We start from the raw sequence: 20,912 nt of genomic DNA, 5'->3' as shown, positions 1-20,912 counted from the left end.
TGTGCAGACCTCCTGGTGCCCCGCCTGGCGCATAGTAGGTGCTCAGGAAACCACAGTTCGCTTCCCTCTCCATCTCCCCCTCCCACTGCCATCACTGTGGGGCCATGTGCACTGGGTGGGAAAGTGAGAATGCCTCCTCAGCAGGTTTTTACTGGCAAATACCTAAAAACAACAACCTTCTTCACTTCCCCCAAGCACTTTCCTCCGTGACTATAAAGCCAGATTAAAAAGTGCCCCTAGTCATTGGAACACACCCCAGTCCGATAATGCACATCACCAGTCCCATCCCGGGGAGGCTGGCTGCTGGTACAGCTCCCAGTGTGGGGAACCAGGTGTCCTGGGAATCCCGAGATCTACCCCGGCCCAGAGGCCTTGGCTCCCTGTCAGTTCAGTTCTTTCTTTTGTGGTGGAGCATCTGGGCTGTAGCGCTGGAAGTGTTTTGGCCCCGGTGCTGGGGCCCTTATCTCTGTGCTGTGTGAGCCCCATTCCTGCCGTGTCAGAGCCCATTAGAGACCACTCTGCTGAGGCTTTTGAAGGAGTAATCGGTTCATAGAGGGAAGGGGCCGTGCCAAGCCAGGCCAGATGGAGTAAGTAATGAAGGCCCCAGATTAATCAAACTTGTCTCTTTTTTCCAATATGAAGGCTCAACCCAAGAGCTTGGCAGTCTCAAGACAAATTATACTTGTCAGCTTCAAAGCACAAGTTCCCTTCCAAGTCAGAATGTTTGTGCTTTCTCTTTCTCGCCGTCTCCTTCCCCTTCTCTTGAAAAAAAAAAAAAAACCTGGAGTAAAAGATGGGGTGCATGTGAAATATGGTGACATTTTTGCTTCATTGTAATAATAAGAGCTTCCACTGGGCATCTACTATGTACCAGGCAAGTGAGGCCTCAACACACATTCAACTCGTTTATTTCTCATCATAACCTCCCAAAATAGGAATATACCAGAACCCCCATTTTACAGATCAGGAAACCAAGGTTCGGAGAGGATGACTGGCTCAAGGTCACGTGGTTAGTCAATGTGGAGCAAGGATGGAAACCCAGGTTTGTGTTACTCCAGCCACTGCACTTGACACATTCTCCAGTGTTCGGAGCCGTTCATCTCGCCGACTTAAGTCTTCGCCTGAAAGAAGAGTCCTGCTCCTTCCTGATGTTGGAGATTCCCCCTGGAGTCTTGGGCCGAAAGCAAGAGGTAAGGAATGTGTTCCCAGAGAAGCATATCCAGAGGTACACTTTATAGCATCCTGGCCGTTGAGATATATGGGGACAAAATCCCGTGGTCAAATAAATTTGGGAACCACTGCGTATAATTGATCCCCCCTAGCAGCACAAGTCATGTGGGCTGGCCAGACGTCCTGAAGGTAGGAGACCTGATGAGCTTTGCTTTACCCACTGGTTCCCTGAATTATTTGATCTAGTTTTGTGTTTCAGGGCACTCCTGGAAGCATCCCTGGGACTGAGTCCCGAGAAACCAATCTGCCCCAGAGCCCTGCTCCTTACAGTGCTCAGACCAGTACAGAAGCAGCCGCTGGGAGCTCATGAGAAATGCAGACTCTCGGGCCGTGCCCCAGACCCGCTGGAGCCCCGGGCAATCTGAAAGCACTAGCATCTCAGAAGCCCTGCTCCACATTAGAGGATAGCCAAGCTAAGGTCAGCGGACCCGGAAGCTTACTGAGTAGCTTGGCCTCGTTCAGCCACCTCATTTTTTCAATGATGTCCACACAAGTGTTGTTCATTTGGAAAACTAAATTAAAGAGAAAGATCAGTTTCTCCCTTGTCCAAACAGCTCTAGCCCCACAATTGAACATAAACATGACATGAAGGAAGAATGCCATATTTAACTAGGGCCCACCTCAAAGTTTTTGGTAATTCCTCATTAAGGAGAGTTAGTTCTTCGGGCAATCATTTTCTCCTTCGTTACACACACGCTGCCCCGGAACTGAGTTCCTATCATTTTGGTTAAAAATTTCCAGACGTTTGAGCTGAGCCAGATCTGGCAACCCTGCCATCTGCCACACTCACAGTCCACAGCCCCCACGGGGCAGACAGTCCCATGTGCTCCCGTGACCCTCCATCTCTGTCGGGCCAGCAGCACTTGACCTAAGGGCAGTCAGCCTGTACCCTGTCTGGCCAAATGTGAGCCGTAAGAAGCAGTGAAAAAAGCCATGGCTGCCTAAGCTAGAAGGTTCTAACATAGACAGGAGCAGGAGAGGATGCGGACGGGCTAAGTGTAAGCCAGTGTCATGAGGGAACAGGAATTGTGAGCAGGCAGGGGCTATGCGATGGAGACGAGACACAGAGAACGACAGGGAACCGGCAGACGGTGGTTTGTCACTGGCCCAGCACTGGGCGATGAGTCATGCCGTGTGTTATTTCTGGGGCCGCAGTAACAAAGGGCCACGAGCCTGTGCTTTTTTTTTTTTTTTAAGATTTTATTTATTTATTTGACAGAGAGAGAGAAAGAGAGCACAAGAAGGGGGAGAAGCAGAGAGAGAGAGAGAGGGAGAAGCAGGCTCCCCGCCGAGCAGGGAGCCCGATGTGGGGCTCGATCCCAGGACCCTGGGATCATGACCTGAGCCGAAGGCAGACGCTTAATGACGGAGCCAACAGAAATGTATTCTCTCGCGTCCGGGAGGGCAAAAGCCCGAAATCAAGGTGTCACTGGGGCTGCGCTCCCTCTAGCGGCTCCAGGGAAGAAATCCTCCTGGCCTCTCGCGCCTTCCGGGGGCTGCTAGCTTTCTGTGGCTTGTGACCACATCACTCAACTCTGTCTCTGTGGCCACACTGCCGTCTCCTCTGTGCCAAATATCTTCCTTTTTCTGTCTTATAAAGACACTTGGAATCACATTTAGGGCTCTCTTGTATAATCCAGAATAATCTCTCCATCTCAGGATCTTTACTTGAGGTGGATCTGCACAGCGGAGACATTGCCATGCCCTGCTTTGCCACAGCAGCCCCAGGGGACTAACGGACACGGAGCGTGTGGGAGGGCCCAGGGCTCTGTCTCAGACCCTTGCTCTTCTCTAACGCGGTGGCATCATCCAGTTCCTTGGCTTCAAACTGTCCATAAACCAATAAATTCCAAATTAATATCTCCTGCCCAAACCTCTCCCCGGAACTTCAAGCTTCCATATCCCACTGTCCATTTGTCATTTACTTGAGTGTTTTTTAGGCATTTCAAATTAATGTGGTTCAAACTGAAATCTGAAATGTTTCCTTGTACTATTGTGACAGTATTATTTCTCCCCTGGTATGATGCTTAATTTTATGTGTCAGCTTAAGTAGGCCACTGGGTGCCCAGATATTTGATCAGACACTGTGTCTGGGTGTTTCTATAAGCGTGTTTCTGGAGGACACAAACGTTTTAATCAGTGGACTGAATAAAGCCGGTGACCCTGTCCAGTGTGGGTGGCCCTCATCCAGTCTGCTGAAGGCCTGAATAGAATAAAAGTCTGGGTAAGAAAGAATGCTTTTTCTTTGGACTTGTTGCACCCCTGAAAGCAAGATGCTGTCACCCACAGGTGTACCGGACTTATCGGTGAGAAGGTAGCTTCAGCTCTTATTCTTGCTGTTCCTGCCCAAACTGTCATGGTCACATCCAGAAACACAGCCTCACTGTGTCCCACCAGTGTTTCCGTCAGGATAAGAACTATATTGGCTTTATCAGGTTGGACTAAGTGATCTTCCTGGAACAGATCATCTAAGACATTGACCTGATGCAAGAAACAGTGCTAGCTCTCCATACATTAAGCAACAAAAAAACAAAACAAAAAGATTTGAAATAGTTCGTTGGTTATAGAAATCCCCTTTTTATTTATTTATTTATTTATTTGAAATCCCCTTTTTAAAGTTTAGTGTTATTTTCTCAGTGGATTCATCTTCAAAAAAGTGGCTTATTTTCCCTCAGTATATACAAATATTTATCCTGGAAAAAAAAAAAAAAGAGAATTCTTTCTTCCTGCTTGACTATCTTCCAACAGGGACATCAGTCTTTTCTTGCCTTTGGACTTGGGCTCAGACTAGAACTCCACCATCAGCTTTCCTGGGTCCCCAGCTTGCCAACAGCAGATACTGGATCTCTCAGCCTCCATAATCATGTGAGCCAATTCCTTATAGTAAATTGCTTTATCTCTCTCTCTATATATTTATACATCTGTATCTATATCTATCTATTTCTGTCTATCTGCCTATCTATCTGGCATTTATCTCCCCCCGCCATCTGTATGTATCTCCTATTGGTTCTCTTTCTCTGGAGAACCCAAACTGGTACACTTGGTTTTTCCCATCTCAATAAATAATCCCTGGCCATCCATATGCCCAAGCCAAAAATCATTATCCTTCAGTCTTTCTATGCAATGCATCTAAGAGTACTATCAACTTGGTCTCAGAAACACATCCTGAACTCTCCATTTTTCTCTTCTCCACAAGTACCAGCACAGCTCGAGCCCCCCCCCCCCCCCCCCCCCCCCCCCCCCCCCCCCCCCCCCCCCCCCCCCCCCCCCCCCCCCCCCGCCCCCCCCCCCCCCCCCCCGCCCCGCCACCGCCTACCGCCCCCTAACCAGATTACAGCAACAGCTTACCTTTAGTGGTACTGCTGCTGCTTCTGCCTCAGCCTGGTTCTCCACACAGCAGCCAAAGTGAACTCTTAAAAACAAAGTCACCACACATCACTCCCCTGTTTACAACCCTCTAAAGGCTTCACAACATACTTAGAATAAACCCCAACCTTCTAGCCCTAGCCAAGAAAGCCCACATGGTCTCCCCTGTCTGCCCTTCAACCCTCCACCCTGGCCTCTCTCAAGTCCTCGCACAGCTAACTTTCTTTTGGACCGACCCTTTGCACTAGCTGTTTCCTCTTTCCAGAATCCCCTCCATCCCCAGGACAGCACAGGGGGGGCCCCCGCGCCCCCCCCCCCCCCCCCCCCCTCCCTTGAGGCAAATGCTGCCACCTCGGAGAAGCTTTCCTCAGCCAATCATTCTGAAGTAGCTAGTCACTATCCCATTAGCATATTGTAATTGTCAGCATGGATAGCATTTGTTACTAGCAAAGAACTTTACTGTCTTTTTGTTTATTCATTTCTTTCTTTATTGCCTTCCCCTCATCAGGGTATAAACTTCATGAGAAAGAAACAAGATCTGTCTTGTTCACTACTCTATAACCAGTTCCTAAAACAATACTGGGGCCATGGTGGGCATGGAACAAACATTTATTAAATGACTGACTCATGGCTTTGAGAGGCATGGTTATGTTCATGCCTCTTTGGACCATGTGGATAGATCGGCCCGGTTAAACACAAATACTGGGTTAGACGGACGTGGGCTCCTGGCACATAGTTGATGTGTGTAGAAACACTTCCAGTGCCCCATGTCACATCTCCTTAGCTTGCTTCTGATTTCAGCTGTAGCTATGGCAGGCAGTTCTGTGGTCGGCAAAGCTGACTACTGAGCTTTTCTTAGGGCTTTTGCAAAGAACAGAAAAAGGAAGGGAAGGGAAGAAAAGGAAGGGACAAGAAAGGGGAAGAGACGAGAGGAAAAGGAACAAGGCACAGGCAGAGCCCAGAAGAGTTAGGAAGGTCATGCTTCTGGGGCAAACTTCAATACAGGGGATGGAAATTGATGGATAAAAGGCCTTTGATCTTCTGGGGCGCCTGACTGACTTAGTCTGTAGAGCATGCAACTCTTGATCTTGGGGTTGTAAATTCAAGCCCCATGTTGAGGCTTAAGAGATTACTTTAAAAAAAAAAAAAAAAGGCCTGCATCCTCCAGTGGGACTATCCTGAGGTGGTATTCTTCCCAATTCCTCAGGGAGTTCCCAGCAGAACCGGACCACAGCTGCCCACAGCAGAAACTAGCTTACACCCTCTATTAGTGGTTCCTCCTTCTTTGTCTTCCTCCTCACTTCCCCCACTGCCTCCTGCTCTCTTTCTTACCTCCCAAATATACTTCCTGCATCAAAATCCTTGTCTTGGGCTCTCTTTCGGGGGCTCCCAAACTAAGGTAGTGCTTCATAGTTCTTGAGCATATGAATGGTTCAATTGTGGTAGACAATTTCAAAGCAACTTAAGAAGCATTCCCCACCACAGTCTTGAAAAATATTATTAAAAGCTATTCTCAACTGCCCAGATACCTTGTAGATTATGTATTTTTATGCTTCTCCCTTTTGTAAAAAAATAGGTACTCATTGTGGAAAATATCCATTTATAAAAGGATAACAGATTGGCATTCTTAATTTTCCAAGGTACAATCTCTCTCATGGAACTCATTTAACTGTTAGATTCTAATTATTCCAGTCTGTTTGACCTTGACCAAAACACTTTAAGTTTGTTGCCCTGTGTGTAAAATGAATGGGCTAGATAGCTACTTTCTGAGGTGTATTTCAGTTCTGAGGTTCTGGAGGTCTATATGCAAACTAGGTAATATTTGCTGAGGGCAAACATGGTCCTGCTTAGAGGGCAAACACCTCCTACAGCCAGAGGCAGAGGCACCACAAGGCTAATGGAGCTTAAGCTTCAGACTACCTCACTTACACTGTCTCCCCACAAGGCCCTGAGAAGGACCCTCACCATGTGCTCACAGGGTCATGTGCTTTTGTAAAATGTGCAATAGTAATACAGTTCCTTCTTGTTTTTCTTGAAGAAGTTCCCCCCCACCCCAGGTGTAACAAGCTTCAAGCTGTACAAACGTGTATCTGTCCATGGCCATGTCCTGTGCTTTGGGTAATTCGGTTGTGGCTCCACACTGTGACCTCCCCCTAGCTGCCACGGCTGCTGGGCCATGTGGAGAGATGTGATTCTTTCCCACTCGTAAGCCACGGATTTGCCATGAAAGTAAACAATGGTGCCTTCAGGTTTCAAAATGGCTGTAGCTTTGAAGTCTCTGAGTGTGAGTGTGCTGAGCTGTGTTTTGGATTTTAGAAACTGAGTGGGTTGAAATTTTGTTTTCTGGCCTGTCATGTGTTTGTTAGCATACTTTAATCTAGACTACTTCTGTCTCCCTGAAAATGGTTTTAATGAATGATAGGTTTTGCTTATTAGGTAGGCTCTTGGCCACGAAAAGTTCCCATATTAATAAGCTTTGTGGTATTTATTTATTTTTAAAGTTTACTTCTCATTTATTAAATGCCAGGCACTGTGTTAAGAGCTATATATGCATTGGTTCATTTATCCCTCTGGAGAATGCTATAAGGTATTATCCTCATTATACAGATGAAGAAACCAAGGCCCAGAAAGGTTAAGAAAATTGCCCCAAGTCACACAGCTAGGAAATGGTGAAATGCAAATTCAAACCAAAGTCTTTAATCTTAACTACTGTACCATCTTAACTCTAAAGGCAGGTGAAACCCTCTGGGAAATATGTCCACAGACTCTTTGAAGTGACACATTTGAGGGACAACATTGGTTTTCAAGTTGAGATATTGATATGCTTAGTAACAATCACTCTAATTTCCGTATTCATGGTTTGTAAGTGGCTACCATGCCCTATATGCAGTGGCATCTATCCATCCATTCCTTCACCTACCTGTCTGCCCATCCCTCCCACTGTCCTTTCCTTTATCCATCCACCTGCCCACCTACCTGTTCATCCACTCATCCACCTGCCCACCTACCTATCCGCTGATCCCTCCATCCATCCATCCATCCATCCACGTACTCACTTATCTGTCCATCCATCCATCCTACAGTCCTCCATGTACCAGCGCCTCTTCTAGGTGCTGGCATCCTGTGACACATTGCCTTTCATATTGTTTCCCACATTCAGAAGGACTTCTCTTAGGGATGCCTGGGTGGCTTAGTCATTAAGCGTCTGGCTTCAGCTCAGGTCATGATCTCAGGGTCCTGGGATTGAGCCCCGCATCGGACTCCCTGCTCCACGGGAAGCCTGCTTCTCCCTCTCCCACTCCCCCTGCTTGTGTTCCCTCTCTCACTGTCTCTCTGTCAAGTAAATAAATAAAATCTTAAAAAAAAAAAAGAAGGACCTCTCTCTTCCTCTCTGCCCATCCAGATCGTACTCAGCTCTCACATCCAGTTCAAGTCGCTCATCGTCCTTGAAGTCTTCTCTCACTACATTAATCCAAACGAGCTTAGTGTAACTCTGGATTGGATGTAATACTAAAGAACAGAAGACTCAGAATTCAACAGACACGGGCTCAAATCCCAGTTCTGCCCCCTCCATAACTATGTGAGCAAATTGCTCCTTCTGAGTCTCTGGCTTCCTCATTTGTAAATTAGAAATAATAATAATGAGAATAGTAGTAATGATAATATCTGCCTCATAAGGTGGTTGGAAGATTAAATAAAGAGCCGAATGTAAGTTCGTTAGCAGGCAGTAGATGCTTAATACAAGTTATTTCCTCTCCTCTCCCCACTGCCCCTTCCTCTCTAAAAAACTGGCCGAAAGATCTGTACTACACCTGACTCAAATTCAGGCTGTTAATTGTTTAATGTGTATAAATCATTTCCCTGGTAAGAAGCCTATTAATTCCTCAAATGCATAGGACACATCTTATGCATCTTTGGCATCATTCCCCCGTGCGGGGTTTCAATATGGTGCTAAGGGCATAGTGAACACGCCATAGTTGTCAGGTCAAATTCAAGTCAGTGTTTGACCCACTTCTCTCAGTTGTCAAGAAAAAAAAGTCAGGAAGCTGCCCAGAAGGTTCTCGAGGCCCCCACCTCAGGCCAGCGCTCCCACATGCGTGCTTGCTCTGAATCCCCATGTTCATGTCCTGGGGTTCTTGCCATCATTGTGGGTCTTGCCAGATTGTTCTGAGAGCAGTATAGCTCCCACCCCGGGTTTGGAGAAGGGGTAGGGGTGGCGTGGAGAGAAAGGCAGATGTTGAAGCCATGTCCTACGTCTCCCTGACATGCAGGACTCACCTTGGCATCTGGCCCTGGAGCCCCAAAGCTCCTGCCAACCAGGGTCTCTTCATGCCAGAACAAAGGACACCAAAGGGAAGGCAGAGCTCCATGCAGGCAAATGGAGCTGATTCAAGGAGCAGGCCAGGCAGCGGCCAACCAAGATGCTGATCTACACAAGGGACTAAATTAGCAAAATATAAGTTGCATCTGCTTCTACTAAGGGAGATGACATCTATCATTGGGAATGAAAAATGCTCCTTGCTATCCCCTGCCAATCACCATTGAGTTTTTGTGAAACTCACCATTAGTCATAATCTGATGAAGTTCTGAAAACCTTTCAATGCTTAGTGCTATTTCCTAGGAACTAATGACTTATTTTATCATCTAAATTTAAAAATCCTTTAAAGTGCCTCCTTAAGAAGTCGACTTCAGGAAGTCAGCAAAGAAAACTGAAGAGAGAATCAGAAATTCTGAAAGGGGGAAATTTTTGACAAATTTTCCTGAATATTGATTCTGCTTCAGACCTTGTCATTAAGTTGTTTCTGTAAATAGTATTTATTCATAGGAAATCCATATTTGTTTTTTTTTTAAAGATTTTATTTATTTATTTGAGAGAGAGAGAATGAGAGACAGAGAGCATGAGAGGGAGGAGGGTCAGAGGGAGAAGCAGACTCCCTGCTGAGCAGGGAGCCCGATGCGGGGACTCGATCCTGGGACTCCAGGATCATGACCTGAGCCGAAGGCAGTCGCTTAACCAACTGAGCCACCCAGGCGCCCCAGGAAATCCATATTTGTTCATAATATTTATCCATAGAAAATTGCAAGCCCCACTTAACGACTGGTGAATAAGTAATCAGAGAATAATGATTTGAAAGCACAGCAAGTGATTGCCGTGTGAGTGTGCCCCCAAGGGCAAGGATGTGAGCTGTGTGCAGTTTGTCTTGATTGGCGTTTTCCCAGAGGCCAACTCCAACACCAGAAAAAGTGGACAGTTTATTTAGGAGGCGATCCCAGTACCAGGAGGCGGGTGGGGAGGCCAGACAGGAAAGGGATGGCAGTTTTATCACATACTAGCTGTTGGCCTTGGACACTAGTTAAACTCTCAACCTTAGTTCTCATTTATACCTGGAGCTAATTCCCACCTCATGGTTCTGTGAGAACAAAATGAGAGAATGTATGTAGGTGACTTTCCACTATTGCATGTAACAGAGCTGAATATGTGGCTGGTATCTTTCCCAGGACCTTGCTGTTGGGCTCTCCTCAGTGTACTAAGCAGGTGGCCGAGTGGCTGGTACAGAGCAGGTGCTTGAGAAATAATGATTAATATAATTAATTAATATAATATATTATATTTATGTATTATATAATATATTAATATAATTTACAATTATATAATAATATAATTATATACTATGTTATATTATAATAATTTAATACTTATTAAAGTAATCATTTGCTTTCTCTGTATGTCAATTAACTCATCACCTTATCTCCTTCTTCTTACATTTTTTAAAAAGTAGGTTCCACACACAGCGGGGAGCCCAATGTGGGACTTAAACTCATGATCCTGAGATCAAGACCTGAACTAAGATCAAGAGTAGGACGCTTAACTGACTGAGCCACCCAGCCACCCCTCACCTTATCTCCTTCTGTCCAAGAATTGTTGTTTACTTCCGATGTCCTGAATTGAAAAAATTCTGCTAGAACTTAGGCTGGGGACATATTTACTGATCTTGTGTCCAGTACTGTGGTAAGCACTTTCTATATATAAGTTTATTTAATCCTAAGAACAGGGTATTAGATTGAACCATAAGGAATTGTCATTTCTTTAGGTCAAAATGGTTAAATATCAACAATTTCATATGCTTCTACCCTATACATGGGTTAAGTCTTGTTATTGTTATTCTCATTATATAGATGAGAAATCTGAGATTTGAGAGGGTAACTTAATCATGATCTCAGATCTGTGCTTCTCAAATTGTATTGTGCATAAGAATCACCGGGGACCTTGTTACAGTGTGGATTCTGACTCAGTAGGTCTGGGGAGGGGCAGAGTTTGCATTTCTGCCAGTTCCCAGGTGGTGCCTGTTGGTCTGTGGACCACACACTTTGAGTAGCAAGGAGTAGATAATAACTGACTTGAGTTTACCTGATCCTTAAAGGACCCCTAGAGCTGAGATGGGGATCAGATTAGGAGACTACCAAACAAGCATCTTCTACTACATGAATTTTTTATAAAGGGAGTTTCCTTGCTTTCAACTTTATTGAGTGCTTACTATGCATTGAGCATGTGCTAGACACCCATTTGTGGATCAGAAGACTTCCCTCCTCCCTCCCTCCCTTCCTTTCTTTCTCTCTTTGACTTCTGGGAGACCAAGCTTGGAATAGAGGCTAGAAGCAAGACAGCTCCAGAGGTCAAGAAGCCAGAACCCCAACCCCCACTGTTTTATCAAGAACCGTGGCTCTTTCATTGCCTCCTGATGCAGATATGACCACTCCAGCCAAAGAGACCCCTCTGTTCCCCACCATAGCTGCTACTAAAAGAATTTTAATGACCATTCACTTTTCCACCATCCCTTCAGGAGTCCAAGTCAAGGGCAAGAGTGATCAGTTGGCTGACCTTGAGCTATATCTAGGACAACGGCTGCCAGGTGACCAGGAGAAGGCAGGGCTCGGCACCTCGCAGGCTGCTCTAGTGGGCAGTCCCCTAATAGAGGGCCGATGCTGGACAACCTGACCTACAAATGTCCACCACAGCTAGACAGGGCTGGTCTCCTTTAGTCTCCCTTCTGGAACAGAGAAAATGCCTCGGCTCTTTGCATTACTGAAAACCTCAAGGAAAAAAAATGGCAAGTACAGCCTGTGAACCTGAGAGTCTAATGACCACAATTTAAACAACGCCAAGCTTTTAATTCTGCTCAGCTGCAGGAGAAAGGGAGAACGGAAAGACAAGGATTTCACCCTAATTTTAGAATCTGCTGATGAAAATTCTGAAGCACTTGTTGATGACTAAATGATTCTGTAAACCAAATGTGGCTCTCTGCGGCTCACCAGGAGCTGAGAGGCTTAGACAATGCCCTTCCTTCCTTCTTCCCTCCCTCCCACCCTCCCCCTTCCTTCCCCCTTTCGTGCTTTCATTCATTTATGCACATTAGTATGTAATAAACTTTTATTGAGTACTTTCTATGCGTCAGGTGCTGTGCTAGGCGCAAAGGAAACAAAGATGAACAACATGGAATTCCTCAGAAGGAGCTTCGAGCAATGAGAATTGAGGATATGATCATGATAAGCTGAAAGTAGGAGTTATTGTAAAGCTAGTGCTGGAGAGCTCTGAGAATGGGGGGAAAGCTTTTTGTTTAGGTGAGAGAAATCCTTTTGCCTCTGGACAGCAGATTTGCTATTAAAAGCAAAATGTTTTTAGCTGCAAAGGCATCCGGCCGTTTTCAAGGAAAGAAGCTCCCAGCTCTAACCTTACAGAGCAAGCCACCCTCCATCTGTCACCAGTAGGGGGCGACAACGTGATGGATTAAAGCTGGTCCTGGAGAAGGAACCCTACAGGAAACATCTAACCTCCTCATGTAGGAGCTGGAAAAATAAAGTCTGGCAATAATATATATATGCTACATATATATTTTTTCTCTCATAGAAAGCTGTTTCAAAACTTTACAGTCTGTTCTTAGGGCGAAGGTCGTTATGTTAGTGAGGGCGGAAATTCACATAAAGACATTAGGTCCCGTGTAAAATCAGTGGGATTTAGGCTATAATAATAAGAGTCCAGGGGAACCAAAAGCCTAATAAAAATATATTCCTCAGTGTTAAGATATAACTGTCCTTATGTACCAATCGAACAGCAACATTTAGAGAGCAACTACTTGGGACCCAGGTGGCATTCAAAGAAGGCAACCCCCCTTCAAAGGAAGTACAAATATCAAGCTTTTTAAAAATTGAGCACATAACAATAAGCTGAACATTTTTGTTCTGGGATCTACTTTATAGGGTATGAAAAGTAAATGGGATCTGCCATGACTGCTTCTGCAATGTAGCTTTGGGTTGCTGTCTTCCACAAACTTCTCCTTACTCAAGACGGTGCAAGATTGATTTCCATCGCTGAGTGGTCTCATTCATCAACCAATTAACCAATAGTGCATAAGACCCCAGGCTCTGGCGGCGGTTTGTTGGGGCCCTGAGATCTTCAAGGCACTTTCTCTATCCCGAAGGCACTTGCAATCCAGCTAGAGTAAAACGTGGGGGCAGACAGGCTATTTAATAACAACGGGAAGAGCCAAATGGGTGCTTGGGTGGACAGTCAGGACCGCAGGAGACTGGGTCCTGCAGGGGAGGAAGTGTGAGCTTGCAGGTCATCGGGGGGGCTGGCCTGTCTGTGCTGGGCGCTGACCCGACGCAAGTCCTCACTCACCTCACTGGGAAGCCGGTGGGGCTATAGAGACAGAATACTGGGTCTGATCCTGGAACCAGCTCCTCATCTCTGTGGGAACTTGGACAAGTTCGTCTCTTGGAGCCTCAGTTTCTTTATCAGTTAAGTGGGAATTATAATAACAGTGCTGACTTCATGGGGTTATTGTGTGGATAATTCAGGCAATCCGTGAAAGATGTTTTAGTCCAGCTTCTGGTACATGATTAGCTTTTATTATTTTGATGGTACCTCGGTTTCCTTTTCTGTAAACTGCTGATGACAATGTTCCATATCTCACAAGACCATTGTAAGGATTAAGTGTAGTAAAGGATGTAAATTGCTAAGCATGGTTCTTGGCACATAATACGTATTTAAGAACTGCTAGTGGAAGAGAAAGATTACTTCAAGCCGAGAGAGTCAAAGAAGGCTTCCTGGAGGAAAAGAGCCTTGAACGATAGTCTAGAATAGAGAAGGAGGCATTCTAGGCAGGACACAGACATCTAAGTAAGGTATGGAGGTGGGAATATAAAAGGTGTGCTCATTAGAGGGTAAGGTCCCTGAATGGAGCACCTGATCAAATCAGAAACCTAGAAAGACCATTAGACTCAGCGATGGCCACACTGCGGCAACCAAAATTGTGGCTGGCTCATGAGACAAATCTCTTTGATAAAGCCACTTCCCTCTCTGGGACTCAGCTTCTGGGCTGGAAAGATTGGACAGGAACAATTCCTCATCAGGGACTCCTCCAGTGCTAACATTCTCCATCTGAGTCCAAGTTTGTTCCACTGTGGATTAAAATAAATATGTGAGCATACATGTTTACACAATCCCAGAGGACGTTGAAATTCACGTGGAATGTCCATGCTTACACCAGGAGGCCAAGTTTCCTTAGAGTCTCTCATTCATTCTTTCCTCCCTCCATCCATCTAGTTATCCATCAAATGCTTACTGAGCATCTGCTGTGTGCAAAACACTCTTCTAGATGCTAGGCTTTCTTTCTAAAACCAGGATCTGACCATGTCACAGCCCTGCTTAGATACTTTCAATGACTTCCCATTGCCAAGTGCAAATTTCAGGTCACACGCACCAGGTAGTCGCCCACCTGCATGCTTTTCTTTATGCAGTTTCCCCTCTCTGGATTGCTCCTCCTCATGATCCAGATGCTTTTGAGATGTCTGTCCCCTCCTCTCCGAAGTTGTCAGCAAGGCTGCCTCAGTTGCCATCCCTACCCAAGGCCGGCATCGTGCTCTCTCCTCTGTGCTCACACAGCACTTTGTATCACCCCTGTTACTGTACTTGTCGCCTTTTACTTTAACTCATTGTTTGTGTGGCTTTCTCTCCTGCTGGATTTTTAATTCCAGGAGGCAGGAACAGGGTTTCATTCCTTTATAACCTCAGCACCTAGCTTCTTGCTTGGCACAGGGGACATAATGAAGTCTTTGATGAATTTGCTTATTGAGACTTTGGAAGTGGTTGAGAAGGGGGATGTGAATAGTAGTAACAATAATAATAACTCTCTTATATCATGTATTTCTCGCATGCCAACTCTGAGCCAAGAGCTTTAGATCCATGATCTGTTTGGTTTTAGTCCCCACAATGTCCTGTGAGGTCGGGGGACAGGGTTAGTGAGGGGCACAGCGTCTCTGGAGTCAGAGAGACTGGGGTATGAGTTTCACCTCCATGAGAGCCTGGCACACCCTGCACTTTGTGCCCAGCGTGCGGGGGCTTGGCTAAGGAGGCAAGAGGGGCTAAAGGCCCTCTCTGTTTGCCAAACCAAGCTCTCTGGATCGGGCTGCCTCTGCCCAGAGGAAAAGGGCTCCTTTTCCAAATGTGAAGAACACACACCCATGGGTAAGCACTGGCCTCACCTGGCTCCACCTCTTGCCAGTGGTGGCCTTACACACATTCCTTAACTCAGTTTTTGCCTTGATTCCTTATCTGTAGAATGGGGGTATAGCACCCCAGCCTCAGAAGGTCCTTGTTCGGGTGAAGTGGGATAACACACGTGATATGCTGGCAACTGTCTGACATTTGTATTCAGTAAATGTTAGTAATTGTTGTTATTATTAGTGGTAATAGCCCTATTTTCCAAACTAGAGAATTTCAAGAGAAAAGACTTGGCAGAGAGAAGAACATAAGGGCATTCCTCCATTTAGGGGCATCAGAAGGACAGGAAGGAGAAAGGTTGAAAATGTTGAGCAAGAGTGAGTTAGAAGAGAGGCTGGTCAGGTGTCAAATGCTTCAGAGAGATTAAGCGGGGAGAGCTGAGAAAAAGCCCCCGGACTTGACAGTTAGAGGTCATTGGTGACCTTTGTGTGAAAGTATCAGGACAGCGGCAGGAGAGGAAGGCAGATTGCTGTGGGTTAATGAATCAGTGACTGATAAGGTAGAAATAGTAACTCTGGCCTATTCACCAGAAATCGGGTCTTGAAGGGTCAGAGACATAGGTCGGTTGTCTTAGTGAGATACAGGATGGATAAACAGCCCTCTCTTACATACTTTATTTAGGGAGAGAAGCATCCCCTTCAAAGGGCCACATCAACAGAGCTCTCAAAGAGCATGGGCCACCCCCTCCCCCTGAACCCTAAATCTGTTTGGAGCATCTGGCAATCTGTCCAGACTGCTGGGATGACAAGGAGGATGACTACCCAGCTTCTAGATGGGACTCTCTTTTCTTTATGGAGAGAGGAGTGTTAAATGCATTTTTTGGGGCAGAGGACAGTCAACAAGATGAAGGTGCAAAACAGATGACAGGGTGGGATGGATCAGCCACATGGATGGATCCATCCTCTGGGGTGGTGCGAATGGGGAAAGCAAGGGTAAAGTCACATAGACAAGTCAAGGATGTAGCAGAAGGAAGTTGAGGAACTCTCAGAATGGCCTATATTTCTGGAACAAAAAGAGGCAAAGTCCCCTGAGAAAGTGACAAGTATAAGGTGAAGGGCAGTGCATCCGTCAGGATAGATTAAATGCTAGAACAGGCAGTCCCTGAGTTTTAGTGGCTTAGGAGAGGCCTTTGTTTTTGACTCAGGCTCTACACATTTTATGGCTTTTCCCATTTTGTGGCTCCTGTAGGATCTCAGAGTCCTGTTCTGGGCCTTCTGCATCTGCTGGCAAACACAAGAAGAGAGAAAGACCGTGGAGGATTGTGTAGGAGACTTTGTAGGCCACTCTGGGAAGTGTTGTACACACCACTTTGCCCACATTCCATTGGCCAAACCTCAATCACATGGCCACTCCTAACTGCAAAGGAGACTGGGAAATAGTAACTGGTGTGCACAATATGGTCTTGCCTATACTTTCAGTGCCTAGCACATTGCCTAGAATAGAGCGGATGCTCAGTAAGCACCACTGAATAAATGCAGAGATGAACATTATCTCATCTGCGCATCATCACTATTCCACCTGCACCTTGCTTCAGGTTCAAAGACAATATAGACCCAATTTCCTAAATATGAGCTAAAGGTTGGGCTTATACTTAGAGTTATTCCTCCTGTGATGCTGATATGCTGCAGGGATCCATTCATAATTAGTACCAGGATGTTTGCTCCCTGCTTAGGCCTGAGGTATGTGGTTAACGAATCTGGTAGAGGGATGCTGACTTGTTGTCAGAGAGATAAAGATCCGGGTCTTTCTTCCAAAGCCCAGTGTTATAGCAAGTTGAGTTAATCAGCCAGAAAAATACATCAACTAATCCCTGAGCTATAATTTCCAACCCAAATATGAGCCAACCAGCCCAAGGTTTTGCTAACCAGATTTTAGCTGAGCTATCTGGCGCCTTGCTACACTAGCCAGTCCCAAGATGAATAGACAGGTCACTGAGATAACCATCCTCCTGTTAAGCTAACTAGTTCAAAATCAAACTATTTGTCCTGAAGTTACCACTGAATCAACTATATCCTACAGAAAATGTTTAAAACCCAGGACTGGGATTAATCTTCCCCATGACCTTTATAATGACCCCTTTTATGGATAACATCAGCTCTAGAAAGGGAAGGAAAGCTGGTGATATGAGTCATAACTTCCCTAAAGGGCAAATAAAGGGCTCCTTATCAGGCTGGCAAAGCTTGCCTGTAAGGAGAGCATGACATGGAACCATGTCGGGCAGGGAATGCCAGGGATATTTTTATAAATGACTCCAGAGATATCAACAATGTGGGGCTGGTGCAGAGATTCCCATATTTGCAGATGATATTCCATTAACAAGGGTGCCCTCAAATGAGAGTGAGTGCTAACAAGCCCAAGAAGGAAGAAGGAAGCAGAGGCAGATGTTTATAAAACAAGTCAGTGTTTCAGACTTGGGGAGACACAGAAGTTGGGCTGACATTTCTGAGTCAGCCAGTCTGGCTGGCTGGGTAGCTGAGTGCTGGGTCCATGTGAAGGGGGATAGGTGCCCGGGGCCAGAAGCCCTGCCCGGATTGAAGGGACACCAAGGATGAGGGTTCTGATGGCAAGGAGATGGGCATCCCCTTCAAAGGGCCAGATCAACAGAGCCCTTAGGGAACACGGATCCTTCTCCCCTACCTGAACCCCAGATCTGTCTAGAGAATATGGCCATCTCTCCAGATCCCTGGGATGGCAAGAACGATGACTTGCCTCAACTACCCACCTCCAGACAGGACTTCGCTGAACTCCTCATGATAAAGTAACTCATTTCAAAGCAACAGTTGTGGTGTCCTGCTTAGAGAGAGGCCAAGCTCTCGAGTCGGTGGGTTCTAATTCCCTCCTGATTACCTTGTACTAACTCTGTGGCCTTGGGCAATTCATTCAGAATCTCTGGGTCTCACTTTTCTCTTCCCTAAAATAGTAATGGAATTCTATTTTGCAGTGTAGTGAGGATTAAATGAGATTGTGCATGGAAACAGCCTAACCCACTGCCTAGCAGCAGTAGGTGCTTAATGTAAATGTTCCTTTCCCTTTCCTTTAAGCCCCACTTTGTGGTCCTTGGGCCAGGCCCAGTCTTTCCCTCATCACAGCGGAGCCCTGGGCTGGCCCGTTGCCTCACGCCTACGGTGCCCACCCTGCCTGGCCTGCCCCGGCCATGCGTACCTGCTGATGGCTCCCCGGCTAGGATCAAGACTCAGGCCCAGGCTACTTCTCTGATTCTTGGGAAGTACAGGCAGGCAAGGTATTGGCAGGCAGGCGATCAAGACTGGGAACGTCTGCCAGATTTCGCATAAAGAACCAGAGCCCATCTCATGAATAAAGGCAGGAGTGGCTCGGTTCTTCATGCCTATATCTAACAATGTCCAAATTAATGTCCAGTTCTGCAGATGAACTACAGATTCTAAAACACAGTGTCATTACCTAAAGATGGGCTAAAATTTATTTTTTTTTTTTTAAGGATTTTATTTATTTATTCATGAGAGACAGAGAGAGAGAGAGAGGCAGAGGGAGAAGCAGGCTCCCAGGGAGCAGGGAGCCCGATGTGGGACTCGATCCCAGGACGCTGGGATCATGACCTGAGCCGAAGGCAGACGCTTAACCATCTGAGCCACCCAGGTGCCCTGGGCTAAAATTTATACTGTGTAATTTACATGAGCTGAGCTGGTGTGAATGGGAATACGTTCATAGGTTACTAGGAAGTGTTTTGCATTCTTGAGTCAGGTTGGGATGGCGTTGATTGTGGTCTAGAGAATCCTTTGCACATGCAAGATTCTGGGCTACTGTTTATTACAAGGTTGGGGGTGGATATCTGGATAACCTTTCCCAGCACCCCCAGGGATGCTTATGTACATTAAATTTTGGGAACCCCATCCTTCCCCCTTGACCCCATCTGCTATTCCTCTTCACTCTCACTCTGCTCCAGCAACCTTTGTCTTCCTACGTGAATACTCCAAGCATTGCCACCAGAGACTTGTTTCTGCTCTTCCTCCTGCCTGGGATTCTCTTCCCTCACCTCCTTCAGGACTCATCTTATCAGAGCCTCTTACTGCCACCCTTTATAAAACGGCAACCCACCCCATCATCCTCTATTTCCTTATCATGATGACTTTTCCTCTTAGAGCTTAGCGTCAGACCTATTACTTGTGTTTATCATCTGTCTGCCCCACACTGAGTGCAAGCTCCATGAAGAGAGAATTTCATTTTGTTTGCTGCTGTCTTCTCAGTTCCTAGAACTGCCAGACCCCTAGTAGGCTGTTGATAAATACTTGGTGGATGGATATTGAACTTCACCTTCAATTTGGTCTTTTTTTTTCCCTAAGATTTCTTTATTTTAGAGAGAGAGTGAGTGGAGAGAGGGGCAGAGGGAGAGAATCTCAAGTAGACTCCCCTTGGAGCACGGAGCCTGACGTAGGGCTCGATCTCACAACCCTGAGATCATGACCTGAGCCAAAACTGAGAGTCGGACACTTAATCAACTAAGCCACCCAGGTGCCCCTGGTCTTTTGTCAATATAGTGAATTAGGTAGAACATCAAAGTCACATTATACAGATGAAGAAACTAAAGTTCAGAGAGGTTAAGTGACTTGCTCTGTGTCATCAGCTACTTAGAGACAGGGTCAGAACCAGAAACCCGGATATCCTGAGTCTCAGTCTGATGCGTGTGCTGAGAGCCACTCGTGTCTCCTTAATTCTTCAGCATGTTGCATTGCCTTCAAGACCACCCTTAAGTGGAGCACTGACACCATTTAAACATGATTGGTTTTGCTCATGGACTTGTCAGAAACTGGAATTTAAAGGTAATAGGCAGGGCCTAGGGTTTTTTAGTAAAAACCACTTTTCAGTTCTCTCAGCCTCTACTCTGAACTCTGTTTATTCCAGGTCTAATGCAGAAAATATACACACTAAAAAACAAATTAAAAATAAACGATAAGTGAGTTAGAAACTGCCCAGGGCTGTCAGGAATTTATGCTCCATGCTATGTGGGTTTTGAGTAAATATTTGCTTTGCAAGTCAAGGAGCAATACGTATTTACTGAGGCAGTCTCCGGCTGAAGGGCACATGTGCTACTTTTGGGAGTTGGCACAATTTCTCCAGGGAAGTGTGCACACAGGCCTAAGCACCATGGCATTCTGCAAGGAGGAGGCAACTTGGCATTGGGAGGCCTGGTCTCTCATTTGAGCTCTGCCCCCTCTCTTGTTGGGTAAAGTGGGGCAACTTATTGCCCTCTCTTGAACCTTTTGTTTTTAGTAGCATCTATGACTTCAAGAGAGAATATCAATAATTTTTTGATCAGTGAGTGACTCAGAAGAGAGAGAGAGAGAAATTTAGCTCTCTTTTTGTGTTCCACGGCGTCAACTCTTTTCTCTCTTTTCTCCCCAAATCAAGCATCTCTTTTTCAAAGAGCTTATAACCAACGCCAAAACCTTCTGAGGGCTTTTGCTCAGTTCTTCAACAGCTGGTACCCGTGCCCAGGACCATCTGGGCTTGTGCAGCAAGTGGTTGGCTATGTGGGGTGATGTGAGGGGGCTAAGTGCTGAAACACATTGATTCTGCAACTATTTATTGGCCTTTTGCCACAGGGACACAGGAGGGAACAAAACTCATGTCACCCTCGTGAAGCTTAAGGTCTGGTGGTGGAGAAATAGTTCAGACACATTTCAGGCTCCCATGACACAACTATATAGGGAGCTGTATCTATAGGAGGGCTAACTAACTTGGACCTGCTAATCTTAAAAAATAAAACTGCCAATTATCT

Source organism: Phoca vitulina, unplaced genomic scaffold (genome assembly GCF_004348235.1).
Source record: "Phoca vitulina isolate PV1807 unplaced genomic scaffold, GSC_HSeal_1.0 scaffold2, whole genome shotgun sequence".
In the NCBI taxonomy this organism is placed as follows: Eukaryota; Metazoa; Chordata; class Mammalia; order Carnivora; family Phocidae; genus Phoca; species Phoca vitulina.
This window is presented reverse-complemented; position numbering follows the sequence as displayed.